The sequence below is a fragment of the Odocoileus virginianus genome, chromosome 14 (genome assembly GCF_023699985.2).
Source record: "Odocoileus virginianus isolate 20LAN1187 ecotype Illinois chromosome 14, Ovbor_1.2, whole genome shotgun sequence".
NCBI lineage: Eukaryota > Metazoa > Chordata > Mammalia > Artiodactyla > Cervidae > Odocoileus > Odocoileus virginianus.
The window spans coordinates 83,294-100,494 of NC_069687.1; the positions used below are offsets into that span (position 1 = coordinate 83,294).

General features: G+C 53.4%; 1 long non-coding RNA gene across 1 annotated transcript; it reads left to right on the plus strand.

Annotated features, from left to right (window-relative positions):
* Positions 1–1,600: 1,600 nt before the first annotated feature.
* LOC139038221 (uncharacterized) lies at positions 1,601–5,512 on the plus strand. The gene is made up of 2 exons (XR_011491140.1): positions 1,601–1,831; positions 2,434–5,512. It is a non-coding gene; the product is annotated as an uncharacterized lncRNA (long non-coding RNA).
* The last annotated feature ends 11,689 nt before the right edge of the window (positions 5,513–17,201 follow it).

Genomic DNA, 17,201 nt, shown 5'->3' on the forward strand with positions numbered 1-17,201 from the left:
ACTTCCCCTGGCGATTCCCCAGTAGACGGAGGTGTAGACAGTGGGTCCCTCCTCCCATGGAGGTTCTCCAGTAGACGGAGGTGTAGGCAGTGGGCCCACTTCCCCTGGAGGTTCCCCAGTAGACGGAGGTGTAGACAGTGGAGCCCACTTCCCCTGGAGGTTCCCCAGTAGACGGAGGTGTAGACAGTGGGTCCCTCCTCCCCTGGAGGTTCCCCAGTAGACGGAGGTGTAGACAGTAGGGCCCACTTCCCCTGGAGGTTCCCCAGTAGACGGAGGTGTAGGCAGTGGGCCCACTTCCCCTGGAAGTTCCCAGTAGACGGAGGTGTAGACAGTGGGTCCCTCCTCCCCTGGAGGTTCCCCAGTAAACAGAGGTGTAGACAGTGGGCCTATTTCCCCTGGAGGTTCGCCAGTAGATGGAAGTGTAGACAGTGAAGCCCACTTCCCCTGGAGGTTCCCCAGTAGATGCAGGTGTAGACAGTGGGCCCACTTCCCCTGGTGGTTCCCCAGGTGTGGATAATTGGTCCCCAGTGGGTGGAAGTATGGACAGCATGGTCCCTCTCCCCTAGGAGGTGCCATGCTTGTTTGTCCCATGAGCTCTGCAAGCTTAGAGGGAGGGCAGGCATCCTGCATTTGCACTTTGGGCCCCTGTGATGTGAGCCCCTCACCGTTCTCTGTCCTCCCCACCCCCCCCCCAGCCCCCAGCCCTGCAGTACCTTAGGCCCTGGATTCCCCCTGGACCCCAGGATCCGGGATCGCTGAAGCTGGTTGGGGTGACAGCAATTCCCAGCTTCACTGAGGAACCTGCCCAGTGCATGGTCTGCCTTCAATTTCTGGAGATCCCTGGGGCCTGTGCCCAGACAGAGCAGACATTGAGTTGCCTGCTCTCAGTGTGGGCCGGCCGCAGTCAGGGACCTGTGCACATGTGATTGGACACGTCCCCTGATTCAGGGAAGTAAGGGAGAGGGAAGTTGCAGAATTGCAAAGAGGTCTGATGTGATACAGATGTGCTCAGGTGGCACAGTACACAGAGTTGGTGCAGGTACACAAGCCAGTGGTAGACACACAGGTGCGTGGTAGGGGTACTCACAGGCAGTTCAGGCACACAGTGGGTGATCTGGTATATACTCTGCACAGACCCTCAGTGGACTCTCCGCGGGAGAGGCAGGTGAGTTAAGGGCTGGGGGGTCCCCGAGCCCCGCCCAGGCCGCCCAGGCAGGCACGCAGGAAGATGGGGACCCCTTCCCTCCAGGGCCACACCTGACTGGTCTCAGCACCGGTCGGCCACACGGGGGCGGTGCTGTGCCGCCTGATCCTGGGTCTCACCCAGACCCGAGCTCTGACTGCAGGGGTGGAATTTCCAGGAGCAACAGAGAAACCCGAGGGATCGGGGCACAGGTCGTGAGGGTGGAAACAGCTCTGGGGCTTTTTCTTCGTCAGGATGCTCCACGCTCAGGATGGCCCAGGGCCCCTGAGAGTCGGTTCGGGGATGGGGCAAAGGAAGGGCTGCCGGGAAGCCGGCCCAGCCTCCGGGGGGGGGGGGGGGGGGGCTCGGGACTGGGCCGTGCAGGGGGCCAGGCCATCTGCTGCCTCATGCCTGGTCACTCGGCCCCGCCCTTGGCTGCCTTCTCTCGCGCTCCTTCCCCACGGGTGTCATGAGCTGATGACCCAGCTCCGTGTCTGACTCCCAGGAACATGACGGATGTGCCCGAGATGCCGCCGTTCTCACCTAGCTTCCAAGCCCAGTTCTCCACGAAGAAGGTGGTCGTCCGGCCACCACCCTGGTCACCGCTCGTCACCACAGCCAGCTGGGGGAGTCACCTGCGCAGTCCAGGTGAGCCTGGTCAGAGGGGGAGCAGGCAGGGGCCCAAGGTGGGGGGTCGGGGGCTGCAGGAGGAGCTGATGTGAGGAGCAGTGTGTGGTGTGGCCGCATCACTGCGTCTCCCCTTAAGGGCAATTGTGAGGGTGTCTGTGAGCGTGAAAGTGTGCCAGGGCGCACGTGAGGATTTCATCAGTGTCCAGGCTGGAGGCACCAGGAAGCCAGCCTGTGTGAGTCTGAATGTACCTCTTGGGAAAATGGGTAAAGGCAGAGATTCTCACCTGTTGTGTGATGGTTAAAATATATATAACGGAAAGTTTACCATTTTAACCAGTTTTAAGTGTGCAGCTCACCGGTATGAAGTGCACGAAGTGTTGTGCAGTCACACTACCCTCTGTGTGACTCTCCGTCCCGTGAATCCGGGGCACTGTCCCCATGAACACCAACTCCCCACCCCCGCCCACCACCACCTGTCCCAGGAGCCCGACTCCTCTGGGCCCCGGTGTGAGCAAGTCCTGCAGGGTCTGTCCTCCTGGGACTCCTGCACGTCGCTGAGCACCAGGTCCTCAAAGCTCACCCGTGCTGGAGCCTGTCTTAGAATCTCCTTCCTTTTTAAGGCTGAATAATCACCTGTTGTATGAATGGACCACCGTGCAATCATCCCTCATCTGCTGATGGACACTTGAGTTGCTTCCAGCTCTTGGCTGTTGTGAACATGCTGCTGTGAACCCAGGTGGACAGGTTCCTCCTCGAGACCGTGCTTTCAGTTCTTTCAGTTCTATCCCCAGAGGTGGTCAATTATATGGTAGATCTATGTTTAATTTTTTGAGGGACTTCCATCCTGTTTTCCACTTGACTGAACCATTTTACATTCCCACCCACAGTGGCCAAGAGCTCCACTTTCTCCATGTCTTGCAACATTTATGTTTTGCCAACTTTTATGTTTTGACTGGTTTTTGGTTGTTAGTTCTATAAGGTCTTGTATGTAGGTCTTCATAGAACTGTTCGATTTCAGCTTCTCTGGCATTAGTGGTTGGGGCATCTACTTCGATTACTGTGATGTCATTCATAAAGGAAATCAACCCTGAACATTCATTGGAAGGACTGATGCTGAAGCTCCAATACTTTGGCCACCTGACGCAAAGAGCCAACTCACTGGGAAAGGCCCTGATGCTGGGAAAGATTGAAGGCAGAAGGAGAAGGGGGTGACAGAGGATGAGATGATTGGATGGCATCACCGACTTGATGAACATGACTTTAAGCAAACTTCAGGAGATGATGAAGGACAGGGAAGCTTGGTGTGCTGCAGTTCATGGGGTCACAAAGAGTTTGACACGACTAAGCGTTTTCTTCAAAGATGGAGAAGCTCTATACAGTCAGTAAAAACAAGACCGAGAGCTGACTGTGGCTCAGCTCATGAACTCCTTATTGCCAAATTCAGACTTAAATTGAAGAAAGTAGGGAAAACCACTAGACCATCCAGGTATGACCTAAATCAAATCCCTTATGACTATACATTGGAAGTGACAAATAGATTCAAGGGATTAGACCTGATAGACAGAGTGTCTGAAGAACTATGGACAGAGGTTTGTGACATTGTATAGAAGGCAGTGATCAAGACCATCCCCAAGAAAAAGAAACACAAAAAAGTGCAATGGCTGTCTGAGGAGGCCTTACAAACAGCTTCGAAAAGAAGAGAAGCTAAAGGCAAAGGAGAAAAGGAAAGATATACCTATTTGAATGCTGCGTTCCAACGAATAGCAAGGAGAGATAAGAAAGCCTTCCTTAGCGATCAATGCAAAGAAATAGAGGAAAACAATAGAATGGGGAAGACTAAAAATCTCTTCAAGAAAATTAGAGACACCAAGGGAACTTTTCATGCAAAGATGGGCACAATAAAGGACAGAAATTCTATGGACTTAACAGAAGCAGAAGATATTAAGAAGAGGTGGTAAGAATACACAGAAGAACTGTACAAAAAAGATCTTCACCACCCAGATAATCATGATAGTGTGATCACTTACCCAGAGCCAGACATCCTGGAATGTGAAGTCAAGTGGGCCTTAGGAAGCATCACTATGAACAAAGCTAGTGGAGGTGATGGAATTCCAGTTGAGCTATTTCAAATCCTAAAAGATGATGCTGCGAAAGTGCTACACTCAATATACCAGCAAATTTGGAAAACTCAGCAGTGCCCACAGGACTGGAAAAGGTCAGTTTTTATTCCAATCCCAAAGAAAGGCAATGCCAAAGAATACTCAAACTACCACACAATTGCACTCATCTCACATGCTAGTAAAGCAATGCTCAAAATTCTCCAAGCCAGGCTTCAACAGTACATGAACAGTGAACTTCCAGATGTTCAAGCTGAATTTAGAAAAGGCAGAGGAACCAGAGATCAAATTGCCCACATCCATTGGATCATCAAAAAAGCAAGAGAGTTCCAGAAAAACATCTACTTCTGCTTTATTGACTATGCCAAAACCTTTGACTGTGTGGATTACAACAAACTGAAAAATTCTTCAAGAGCTGGGAATACTAGACCACCTTACCTGCCTCCTGAGAAACCTGTATGCAAGTCAAGAAGCAATAGTTAGAACTGGACATGGAACAACAGACTGATTCCAAATAGGGTAAGGAGTATGTCAAGGCTGTATATTGTCACCCTGCTTATTCAACTTATATGCAGAGTACATCATGGGAAATGACAGGCTGGATGAAGCACAAGCTGGAATCAAGACTGCTGGGAGAAATGTCAATAACCTCAGATATGCAGATGATATCACCCTTATGGCAGAAAGCTAAGAGGAACTGAAGAGCCTCTTGATGAAAGTGAAAGAGGAGAGTGAAAAAGTTGGCTTAAAACTCAACATTCAGAAAACAAAGATCATGGCATCTGGTCCCATCACCTCATTGGAAATAGATGGGAAAACAGTGGAAACAGTGGCAGATTTTATTTTTTGGGCTTAAAATCACTGCAGATGGTGACTACAGCCATGAAATTAAAAGACACTTGGTCCTTGGAATAAAAGCTATGACCAACCTAGACAGCATATTAAAAAGCAGAGACATTACTTTGCCAACAAATGTCTGTCTAGTCAAGGCTATGGTTTTTCCAGTGGTCATGTGTGGATGTGAGAGTTGGACTGTGAAGAAAGCTGAGCACCAAAGAATTGATGCTTTTGAACTGTGGTGTTGGAGAAGACTCTTGAGAGTCCCTTGGACTATAAGGAGATCCAACCAGTCCATCCTAAAGGAAGTCAGTCCTGAATGTTCATTGGAAGGACCGATGCTACAGCTGATACTCCAATCCTTTGGCCACCTGGTGCGGAGAACTGACTCATTTGAAAAGACCCTGATGCTGGAAAAGATTGAAGGCAGCAGAAGAAGGGGACGACAGAGGATGAGATGGTTGATGGCATCACCGACTCAGTGGACATGAGATTGAGTAAACTCTGGGAGTTGGTGATGGACAGGGAAGCCTGGTGGCTGCAGTCCATGGGGTCGCAAAGAGAGGGCATGACTGAGCAACTGAACTGAACTGAACTGAACTGAACTATAGCAACTAAAGAGTGTTTTGACAGTAGCCATCCTAATAAGTGTGAGATAGTATCTTATTTATGGTTTTTATTTGCATTTCCCTAATGATCTGTGAAAAAGCCAACTCAAAACTCAATATTAAAAAAAGTAAGATCATGGCATCTGGTCCCATCACTTCATGACAAATAGAAGGGGAAAATGTGGGAGCAATGATCAGATTTCTTCTTCTTGGCTCTAAAATCACTGTGGATGGTGACTGCAGCCATGAAATTAGAAGACACTTGCTTCTTGGCAGGAAAGTTGTGACAAACCTAGACAGTGTATTAAAAAGCAAAGACATCACCCTTGTCAAGAATCTCTGACCATAGTGTGAGGGTTTATTTCTGGGCTGTCTGTTTCGTTGGTCTATACTTACCTGTTTTACAGATGAGAAAGGCAAGGCTCAGAGAGGACCCATAATTTTGCCGAGGTCATGTGGTCAGTGGTGCTCAGGCTGGGGTTTGGCGGAAGGATGCCCTGGCCCTCGTCTGTTCATGCAGAGGTGGGTGCACAGGGTGCCCATCGGACCCAGCCACTCTTCCCACCAGGTCCCCCTCCGGGCCAGCTGTGCTGGGCCCTCACCTGGCTCATATAGGTTCAGACTAGCTTCCAGTAATGAGGTCTCATTGAAATTGTCTTCAAACAATGCACAGAAACACAGAGGTAAATGTCTGCCCCAAGAACCCAGGAAGGGCAAATTCCAGGGAAAAGCTGACAGTCTCCTGAGAGCCTGGGGAGGCTCAGGAGGGCAGGGGCAGGGGAAGGGGGGCACTGAAGTTTCCCTGAACAGGGAGCCCCTCCACCCTTGAGCAGGACCCACCCCCTGAGATGTGCCCATAGGTATGCACAGCCCGACAGGCCCAGCGCTCTGCCCACCTCGAGCAGTGCCTCCCTCAGTGAGAAGGGCGGGACGGTTCACTCGGCATCTGTGAGAAGGCAGAGCAAGGACCTGAGGAAACAACTCAGAACTCCTGCCGTCCAAGGTCTCAGAGATGACCAAAGACATCGCATTCATCATAAAAGAACCACTTCTATTCAAAGAAATGATACAGAATGGAAGTAGAACATCTGGAAGGGGAAAAGCTAGAGAAAAGAGCAAACTGTGGGGAATAGAAATTCAGAACAGAAAAGGGCCTTTCCAGAGCTAAGGTGCATTCCGGAGGACTGCAGGGGAGCAGGGGCGCAGACAGGAGAGGGAACTCTGGGGGAGCTGCCCTCAGCCCAACAGGACAGTTTCTGAGAAGGTCCCCCACATTCCTTGAACTGGGAAGCTCCTGCAGGATGATCCACAGCCCAGATGGAGAAGGGGCTGGGTCCCCGGTGGACAGAGCCCCAAGGGTGGGCCCGGAGGGGCAGAGGCGGGGGCTGAGGCGGCCTGACTCATGGGCTGCGGAAGGCTAGCTTCTCGGACACCAAAGGATGCGGGGGACAAGGCAGGTTCAAAGAAAACCAAGTGAGTCATTGTTCATGGGGACCGGGTTGTGCAAGAAAGGAAGTAGCTGTAGTGAGCTGCCCGTCCTTCCCTCCTCCCCGGCCCCGTCCCTCCCCCTGCGCTCCTCCCTCTCCCCTCCCCCTCTTCCCTCCTCCCCACTCCCCTTCCCTCCTCCCCACCCTCCCCCTCCACCCTCCCCCTCGCCTATCCCCTCCCTCCCCCTCCCCCTCCCCTTCCCTCCTCCCCCTCCCCTTCCCTCCTCCCCCTCGCCTTCCCTCCTCCCCCTCCCCCCCTCCCCCTCCCCTTCCCTCCTCCCCCTCCCCTTCCCTCCTCCCCTTCCCTCCCTCCCCCTCCCCTTCCCTCCTCCCCTTCCCTCCTCCCCCTCCCCCTTCCCTCCTCCCCCTCCCCTTCCCTCCTCCCCTTCCCTCCTCCCCCTCCCCTTCCCTCCTCCCCTTCCCTCCTCCCCCTCCCCTTCCCTGCCTCCCCCTCCCCCTTCCCTCCTCCCCCTCCCCTTCCCCCCCCCCCCTCCCCTTCCCTCCTCCCCCTCCCCTTCCCTGCCTCCCCCTCCCCCTTCCCTCCTCCCCCCCCCCTTCACTCTCACTCCCCTTCCCCCGCCCTTCTGTCCCCACAGTGGCTGCTTCTGGGCTGTGAGGCTGTAGCAGGTTAGGGTTAGGGATGAAGTTAATAGATGAAAGTTCCTGCTGCCTGCCCCGCCAACAAAAAACCCAAACGTGGGGAGTGAGGGAGGTAGGGGTGGCCTCTGCCTGAAGCTGAAAGAAATGCTGGACAGCACTCCACTCAGAAGGAACAGTGCCTGCGAAGCCCCTGGAGCAAGAGGAGGGAGGGCAGAGCCTGAGGGGCTTGGCTGCACCCTTTTCACAAGCAGGGCTCCTGGGGATCCTGACCCCCACCAGGCTAGAGGGCACAGTCCCTCTTCCGCTCTGTGCCCTGTGGCGGGAAGCCCTGCCTGGCTGTGCAGCGGACCCGGGGACGCACTCAGGGAGACACACTCAGGGATGGCCCTCAGGCTGGGCTGGGGGGGGCACTGAGGCACTCCAGGTCCCCCCTCGTGCGGGGACAGAGAAAGCGCCGCCCTGAACGAGGGCTGCTTGGGCAGCGTGCTGTCCCCCGGGCCCATGTGGCCTGGCTCCTGGCTGGGCACCTGCAGAGTGACCGCATACCCCTGTCTGACCCTGAGGAGGCCTTGGCTGTCTGGGGGCAGGGTGAGGGGTTGGAGCAGGCCGGTGAACCCTGGGGGAGGGCAGGCGGGCACAGCAGGGATGGCAGTCAGGCTCGCGTAGCCGTCACGTCACCCGCCTCCCAGGATGGCAAGGCTGGGGTGTGGATGCGGACACCCCATGAGCAGCGAAGGCACCGGGGATGGTCTCTTTTCCAAACCTCTTCCCTGCCAGGTGGTGGCTGCCCTCTCACCCTAGGAGGATAAATGATCCAGGCAAGAGGAATTTGTCCCCGGCTGGTTGGACCTTCGTTGCCAGGGTGAGGAGGGCGGGGAGAGGGGGCAGACTCAGCAACCTGGAGCCTATTTACAGTTGGGGTTCCCGAGTGCAGAGGGACGGCAGGTTCTGAAGAGAACCCCACCCAAGTCGCAGCCCCAGAGGGAAACAGTGTGGGGGGGCAGTGGGCAGGGTGGTCACGATGCTCAGTCGCTCAGTCTCATCTGACTCTCTGTGACCCCACGGACTGCAGCCCACCAGGCTCCTCTGTCCATGGGATTCTCCAGGCGAGAATACTGGAGTGCGTTACCATTTCCTTCTCCACAGAGTGGTCATGATGGTGAATAAAACAGAGCACCCACAAACTGTCATGTGTCGCACTATCTGTGTGGACTGTGTCCTGTCGACCTCCTGAGAACACTGCCGGGGAGGCCCGGTGTCACCTTCGTCCTGGTGGGAATGGCACCCAGGGACTCTCACAAACGGGGTCACCCTGAGTCCCTGGGACTTCAGAGGGGGCACCGCCCTAGGAGGGGGTGCCCTGTTTGTGTCCAGTCCCAGTGACGGCCTCCAGGTCTGCAGAGGCTGCGGGCTCTGGGGCAGGCGCAGCCTACGGGCTGAAGGCAGGGTGGCTGGAGGCGGGGCGTAGACACTGGGAAGAGGCAGCAAGAAGCACTGAGTCGTCTCACTCAGGCAGGCTCCCCAAGGGGCTGGTGGGTGGGTAGGAATGATGCCCGGGCAGCAGGCTCGAAGGGGACACAGGGGGTGCAGGTCTCTGTCTACAAAGCTCTGCATCCTCCAGGCACCCACCCAGGGGTCTCCACCCTCCGTCCTGCTCTGAGGGCCCCCTACAGGCCTGGCCTTCACAGAGGGGACCCCATTACCCCTGCCATCCAAGATGTATCCTCCCAACGTCTTACACATGCTTACTCTTTCTTTTTAACAAAAAGGAAAAACAATGAAAGTAGTTCAAAAGTACTCTGTGCTTCTGCAAGATAATCAGAATTTGTGGCACTTTTAACAAGGAAAAAGAAATGAAAGTTCACCTGTAACCCAAGTTATGCACCCAGATTTTTTCTGTGCATAATGCACTTTACAAAAATCAGATCAAGATACAGCAGCTGATTTTAACTACTTAAAAAATACAGCCACATAGCTGCATGTTGCTCAATGTCAAAAGGTAATATACAATAAGAATTATAAAAGCTGACACTTTGAGTCCCTGTTCTGCATTGGGGACTCTGTTTTTCCTCAGGTAGAAGTGAATAGACCTGGTGAGTTTGCCTATTTGACACTGGAGCAAAAAAAAATCTGTGTGATTTCAGGCAAGAATAAGCCCTGTGAAAGGTAGAGGAGATAGACAGCAGGGTTTGATCTGGGGTGGATATTCTCTCTGAGGACAGAGGATCAGAGTGCCAGCCCTGCCAGTATCTGCAGAAGAGATTTCCTGGAATAGGAGCAAGTGCCAAGGTCCTGAGGCCTGTGGTCTGTGAGGTCAGGATGGGCCTGGGGCTCTGGGTAGGGGTGGGATGAGGGCTGGCTGTGGGGGGTGGGGGTTGCTGGGGCTTGCATGAAGACAGTGTGAGGTTCCCTGGGGACCCGGGAGGGTCTGGATTGCCCTGGCAACACAAGGAGGCCCCTGGGCCGAGGTCTCCTGAGACCCTTCAGACTTTGTGGAGAGCCTAGGGTGTGAGGTAAGGTTCATGGGTGTCTGGGAGGCTCTGGGCCATATATGCAGCTCCAACCCAGTGAGGGAAAGTGGACCTTCCAAAGTCTGTACATGTCCACCAAGATGGAGGCAGGGTGGGAGGGTCCGGTTGGAAGAGAGGGAAGGAGCAGCAGGAAAGATGGGAAGGGTCGGCTGGAGGCCTTAGCTCCTGTGAACCAGAAAAGTCCGGATCAAGACTTCCTCCTGGAAGGTGAAAGGTTAAAAGTACTATATTAATATTTTAAACTGTAAGACCCTTTGGTTTTAGCAATAACTCCACCGAAGCAGGTAGAGCAGGACATGCTACACTCACGTTACACATACTGATCCGGGTGCCGGGACCCAGCGGCTAGGGGAGTTTGCACCCTGCACCTCCGCACTGCGGTTAGGTGCGCACCGGTCTCAGCTGGCGGGCGGAAGGGGGCCGCGACTGGAGGCGAGGAATAGAGAGTCCGGGGCTCCCCGCGGGGAGCATGGGGGCCTCGAGGGGCACAGAGCAGCCTGGAGGCGACAGAGCGTTGAGGATTCCACGAGGACGCGAGAGACGCAGGGCACGAGCCCACCGTGGCTCACTCGGACCCGGGGACCACGGGGAGAGAGGGGCGCAGGGCAGGACCTCACCAGAGTGCACAGATTCGGAGGACCGCGGAGACAGGGGCGCAATGCAGGACCTCACCGGGCGGGGATGCAAGAGCCGACCCGGGGACCAGGACCGCGAGGGGTGCACGCGCGCGCCCCCTGCCGCCGCCGGGTCTCGGTCGTCTCGGGGCGGGGCGGCTCGCGTGCCGGGGTGGAGCTGTCCTTTCGCGGCCGCAGCCGCCGCCTGGTCCCTGAGATGCGAGCGCCGGCAGCCGTGCCAACACAGCTCCCGGTCCTGGCGGACGCCTCCCGCGGGCGCGCCCGAGCCTCCGCGCCCCGCCGGCCGGGTAAGTGCCCCGGGCGCGCTCCGCGGCTCCGTCTCCGTGGTGGAGACCCGCGCGCAGAGCCATCTCCCCAAGGGTCCCCCTCCACTCACCCCATCCTCACGTCTCCAGGCCCGGGAGTCCAACCGGCAGCTCCTCACCTAAAAATAAAACAAGAACTTTCGAGGGACTCCAGTGCACTTCCATTGCTTGTGGTCACTCAGTTTCCGACCTGGGAGCGTCAGACAGCCCCCTCCCCCAGCTTTGGAAGAGTTGGGCCGATTGCCCTTAGCTCTTGGCCCAGTTTCCCTCGGAAATGTTTCGGGCAGATGCTAGGGGTTGTGGGGGGAGACTTGGAACCGAACCCCTGAGCCCTCCCCAGGGCAGCTGGTGAGGGTGGGGGGCCCCAGAGCTGGGGGTGCGCAGCTAAGCCCCCTCCTTCCGGGCAGGGAGTGCCAGCCTTGGTTCTCACACTCGAGAAGGCTGAAGGCATGTGTTCCAGGAATTCACTGGGCTTCAGTTAGTGGCACCAAGAAAATTTTTCTCCCTAAAGTCTTACTTTGAGTGGTGGAAAATCCCCAGCTTGTGGGCACTTTGTGAGAGGCACTGGGCTGCCCACAGGGCAGGTGACCAGTCAGAGGTCAGAGGCCAGAGGCCTTGGGAGGTTAGCCCTGGGGTTCCTGTGTCTGTCTCCCAGTTGGTCTGAGGGGCTGGGGCCGGAGGCTGCCCCCTTGGAAGCGTCCAGCGGGTCTCCAGCTGTGGCTGCCCCGTGACTCACGTGGGGCCTGTGTGTGACCAGCCGCAGGCTCTGACCCTCGAGGGGCTGGGCGCAGACTGGAGGCATGAGAGCGTGCTCTGGGCACTTGCCCTCTCGCTCCGGGTACTCGACAGTCGTGACTGGACCTCTCCCGGACCGGTCAGCGGCCTGGCCCACCCGGGCCGTCTCCAGGGGCCTCTGGCGGAGGCGGGCTCCTGAGCCTGGCCGGTCTCCGCCCAGCGTCCGCCATCAGGGCCTCCAGCCTGACTTCTGCAGCCTCTTGGGCCAAAGCCCGATCCCGGTGGTCTCGGGACCCACTCGTGGGCAGGTGAGCGGCTTTCTGTCCCCCCCGGGGGGGTGCGGTCTGTGCTGGCTCCAGCCACCGGGGCCAGCAGACCGCGCCTGTGGTCTGTGTGCTGGTGAGGACTTCGGGGTGGTCCTGGGCAGAGCTTGGACTTGGACCTTGGGCTTTGTCCCCTCTTGATTTGGCCCCAGAGTGGGGCAGCTGCGTGGGCAGGGGCTCACATGCTGGGCGGGAGCCATGGGCACTGCTCTGTGGTGTGGGAGGCTCTTTTATTTTTGTTTTTTGCTTATGTGTATTTTCTGAAGTGGACAACTATCATTTTTACCATGAAAGGGTCTTAGGAAAGCCCAGATTTCTCCGAGCAGCACAGTCGGCATAGAGCTCCGGGAGGCCAGCCCCGCGCTGCTCGGTGGTGCGTTTCTGGGGAGTATGATCCAGGCCCGCCAGGGCTAAATCTGTTTGAGGAGAGTGTGCAAGTGGTCAGGAAAATGGAGCCCGTGTTGAAGATTCCTAGGGCACGACAAGGCTCTTCCAGGGAACAGCAGCATCCTGGGGTGCCTCTCCCACCCCTGACGGGGTGCCTGGCCTGTGCTTGTTTGCTCCGGTGCTTTTTGCCATAACTTGTGTTTTTAGGGCCTTACCACCCTGGGACTTTGTGGGCTGGCTGTGTGCACACTGGGGAAGGGCTGCTCCGGGGAGCCTGGCTCCATCTCATGTCCTGCTGCTGGAGGGGGTTTGTACGGAGGGAAGTAAGGGGTCAGCACCACCCCCTCGATGTGTCCCCCCCAGCTCATCTCCCCTGTCACCCCCACTCCGCGCCACCCCTGGTCCGAGCTTTGGGCTCGTTTAGGGAATAGTGGTGCTGGGGAGGGGTCTCCTGGGGCCATGCAGGTCAGCCCCCCTCCCCCACTTTGGGTCTTGATGGGGCTCAGTTGGTCTCTGAGTGCCCAGCCCCTCTCGGGTGTGGGGGAGCTTCCCTGCCCGGTGTCCGCTGAGGCTGGGCCGGGTCTGGGTGCGGCTCAGTCCTCTCCTACTGGCATTAAGCGGCTTTGCAATTCAGATGGCACGACTTCACCCTCTGGATTCCAGCCCCCGAGGCTCTGACCTGGCTTCCCAGAGAAGGGCAGGCCTGGTGGCCGTGGCTCCGGGTGAGCTGAGAAGGCTGGACCCTTCCCAAGCATCTGCCCACCTATCCCTGTTCTGGCCTGCGGCCACCAGGCCCAACTCACCCGCCCCAGCTCATCTCCAGAGCTCTTGTTTCCTCGGACTTGTCACCCCGCAGCCTCAAAGCCAGCTGTTGCCCCCCAAGCCCTGCAGCTTCCCCCCTGCCCAGAAACCACCCCAGCCCTGCCAGGAACACCCCACTAGTGCTGCCACCACTGGTCCTCTTCGCCACTCCAGGCATTTTATTTCTATTTATATAGGAATTTGTGTTCTTTGTTTTTAGTATGGTAACATTCAATTACATAAAATTGACCATTAAAGAATTTCCAGTCCCGTGGTATTTATTGAGTCTATTGCCAAAGCTGTGCAACTACCACCTCTGATTCCAAAACATTTTCTTCATCCCAAATGGAAACGCATATCCTTCAAGCAGTCACTCCCCCTTCTTTTTCCCTCCAGCCCCTGGCACTCATCTCCTTTCTGGACATTTCCTCTACATGGACTCGATGTGCACCCTCTGGGGCCTGCCTTCCGGCCCGTAGCATTGTGTTTCCAAGCTCCATCCGTGTTGTAGGGACGTTAGGGCTTCACTTCTTACGGCTGAGTGTAGTCCACAGCGAGGATGGACCACGTTTTGTTTATCTTTTCATCAACTGATGGGCATTTGGGTTGTTTCAGCTTTTTGGCTATGGTGAATAATGATGCTCTGAGTATTTGTGTGCCAGATTTTGTCTGAACGTATGTTTTTAGTTCTCTTGGGCTAGGAGTGGAATTGCTGGTATAGTATCGTGACTCTTGTGTTTCACTTTTCGAGGAAATTCTGAAATGCTTTCTACAGGAGCTGTGCCATTTTCTATCCCCACCAACAAGGCACTCAGGACCCATTTTCCCTACATCCTCACCAACATTTGTCATTTTCCTTTTTAAAAAAATTATAGCCGTCATCGTGGGTGTGGAGTAGTATCTCATTGTGAGTTTGATTTGTATTTCCCTGGTGACTCATGATGTTGAGCATCTTTTTATGTACCTGTTGACCATTTGTATGCTTTTTGAGGGAGAAATATCTATTCAGGTCCTTTGCTCATTTTTAATTAGGTTGTTTGTCTTTTTGTTGTCGAGTTTTAAGAGTTCTTTTTATAGCCTGGATACTAGACTTTATCAGATATGTGATTTATACTTAATATTCTCTGTGTGAGTGTCTCTTCACTTTCTTGATAGTGTCCTTTGAAGTCCACGTTTTAAATCTTGATGAAGTTCGATTTATCTCATTTTTATTTTCTTACTTGTGCTTTTGGTGAAGAATCCATTGCCAAATTTAAGGCTGAAAGAAACACAGCATCATGTTTCCTTCAAGAGTTTTGCAGCTTTAGCTCGTACCCTCAGGTCTTTAACTAACTGGCTGGTTTTTGTCGCTGGCAGCTGGCTCCCCCACCCTTCAGTGTGTGCATGTCCAGTTGCCCAGCATCTTTTGGTGAGGGGGCCCTTCTTCCCCATCAAACGGCCTCGTTGTTGAAAATCCATAGACCACACGTGTTTATTCTTATGCCACCTCTCTCTTCAACGCCTTTAAAGCCCTTTTATTATGAAAGTTTTCAAATCTTCTACAAAAGTGGAGAGTTTTATAATGAGCCCAATTTATTCATCAAGCAGCATAAACCCCACACTACTCCCCAGATTACGTAGAAACAATCTCTGACATGTCATTCTTTCACAGGTGTTAGCGTATACGTATCTCTAAAATGTGTAGACTTTTAAAATCAGCGTTTTATGTGTTTTTTTACTTAATTTTTTAAAATTGAGAGACTTTAGTTAATATAAAGAAGTATCAGCAACAGTGAAAAGAGAGCTCAAAAGGGTACTCAGGACTGAGGGAGGTGCCCGGAGGGCTCACTTGGGTGTGGGGGTTCAGGCTCCAGGAGAGTGGGGGTGGTTGCCCTGTTTCTCAGCCCCTGGCATGGGAGGGCAGGAGCACACAGGTGGTGGGACGTGTGGGAGCCGGAAGCCCCTGGTGGTGGAGGGTGTCCCACGGCGCTCACTGCAGAGGAGAGGTGCCAGGAAGGCCCAGCCCTGGGAGCAGGCAGGTGCCTGGCACACGGGGTCCCTCGGACCGTCCCCCGAGTCCCCCCGCTGCCGGGCGCCACCACGTCCCCCTCCTGGCCTCTGTGCTGTAGGTGCCTTATTCATCTGCATAGGTCGTAAACCCCACAACACACTGTTGTCGTTGTTTTAAACAGTCAATTATCTTTTACAGATATTTAAATGGTAAGAAGGGTCCCGCATTTTTACCCGTGCAGTTACCACTTCCTGTGCTTTCTGTTCATTTGTGGATCCACGTTTCCATCTGGTATCATTTTCCTTTGGCCTGAAGACACTCTTTCACATTTCTTATAGTGTGGGTCAGCTGGCAATGAATACTTTCAGCTTTTTCATGTCTGAACAAGTCTTTATTTAGCCTTAATTTTCCGCAGTGATTTCCACAGTGTCAGGAATTCTGCTTTCATGCCTTCTTCTCCAGTGCTTTAAGGATGTGGCTCACTGAGTCCTCTGCATCCGTGTTTCTCTGGCGGCGTCTGTGGCCACACTTACCTGTACGTCTTTGTGTCCAACACTGTGCTCCCTGGCAGCTTCTAAGATTACCCTCTTTATTGCTAGTTGTGAGTGATTTGACTTTGATGTGCCTTGTATAGTTTTTTTCCTCTTTCTTATGCTTGGGATACATTGACTTCTTGAATCTGTAGGTTTGCAATTTTCACTGTTTGGACAAATTTCTGCTATTATTACTTACTTCTGTCACCTCCTTTGTCCTCCGATTCTTTAGGGCCCCAGTTACACATATTAAGCCTCTTGAAATATCTAAATATTTGATTTTTATTTTGATGCTATTGTAAATGGTATGGTTTTTTTAAATATCTGTATTCAGTTGTTCATTGCTAGTGTATGGAAATACAGTTGACTTTTCTATATTGTCCTTTTTCTCTGTGACCTCGCTGAACTCAGTTATTATAAGAGATTTGTCATAGCCAAATTTTATTATTTCCTGTGTGTACCGTCATGTTGTCTGTGAAGGTTAAGGGGCATGATGACAGAAGACACCTTTGTATTCATGGTCTCTGGGCATGTATTCGGTCTTTCACTGTTAGGTGTGATGTCGGCTGCACATCTTTTCGTAGATGCCTTTCATCAGGTTGGGCTTTTCTGATGGCTCAGCTGGTAAAGAATCCACCTACGGTGCAGGAGACCTGGGTTCAGTTCCTGGGTTGGGAAGATCTCCTGGAGAAGGGAATGGCAACTCACTCCAGTGTTCTTGCCTGGAGAATTCCATGGACAGAGGAGCCTGGTGAGTTACAGTTTATGGGGTCAAAAAGAGTTGGACATACGTGAGTGACTAACACTTTATCAGATTAATTAAGTTCCTTCTATTCCTAGTTTAATGAGAGTTTTAAAAATCATTCTACATAGATTTGGCCTCATGCATTTTATATATGTTGAGGTGACCATATATTTTTTTCTTTTGTTCATAAATAAAGTGAATTATACTCAATTTCTTGAATTCCTTGAGCAAAACTCATTTGTGATATGTTATGCTCTTTACATATTTCTGGTTCCCATTTGCTAACATTTAGTTGAAGATTTTTGTGCCTGTGTTCATGAGGGATGATTTTTGTCTATAGTTTCCTCAAAACATCTTTGGTTTTGGTATCAGGGAATGCTGAACTTAAATAAATTAGTTGTCAGTTTTAAATTTGATTTTTAGATTTTTGCAGAGAATTGTATGGCTTCTTCCTTAAATTGGTAGACTTCACCAGTGACTCCACCTGGGCTTTTGCTTTTGTTTGTCGTAGGAGTAGATACAGGCTCAGCAGGTTATTTTTCCTGGGTGAGTTTGGCAGTTTATGTCATTCGGGAAACTGGCTCATCCCATCTGAGCTGTGGAATCTGTGGGGTGTTTGTCTTAGTCTCTGTAGTGACAGTGCTCATCGCTCAGTCATGTCTGACTCTGTGCAACCCCGTGGCCTGTAGCCCGCCAGGCTTCTCTGTCCATGGAATTCTCCAAGCAAGAGCGGGCTGCCTTTCCCTTCTCTAGG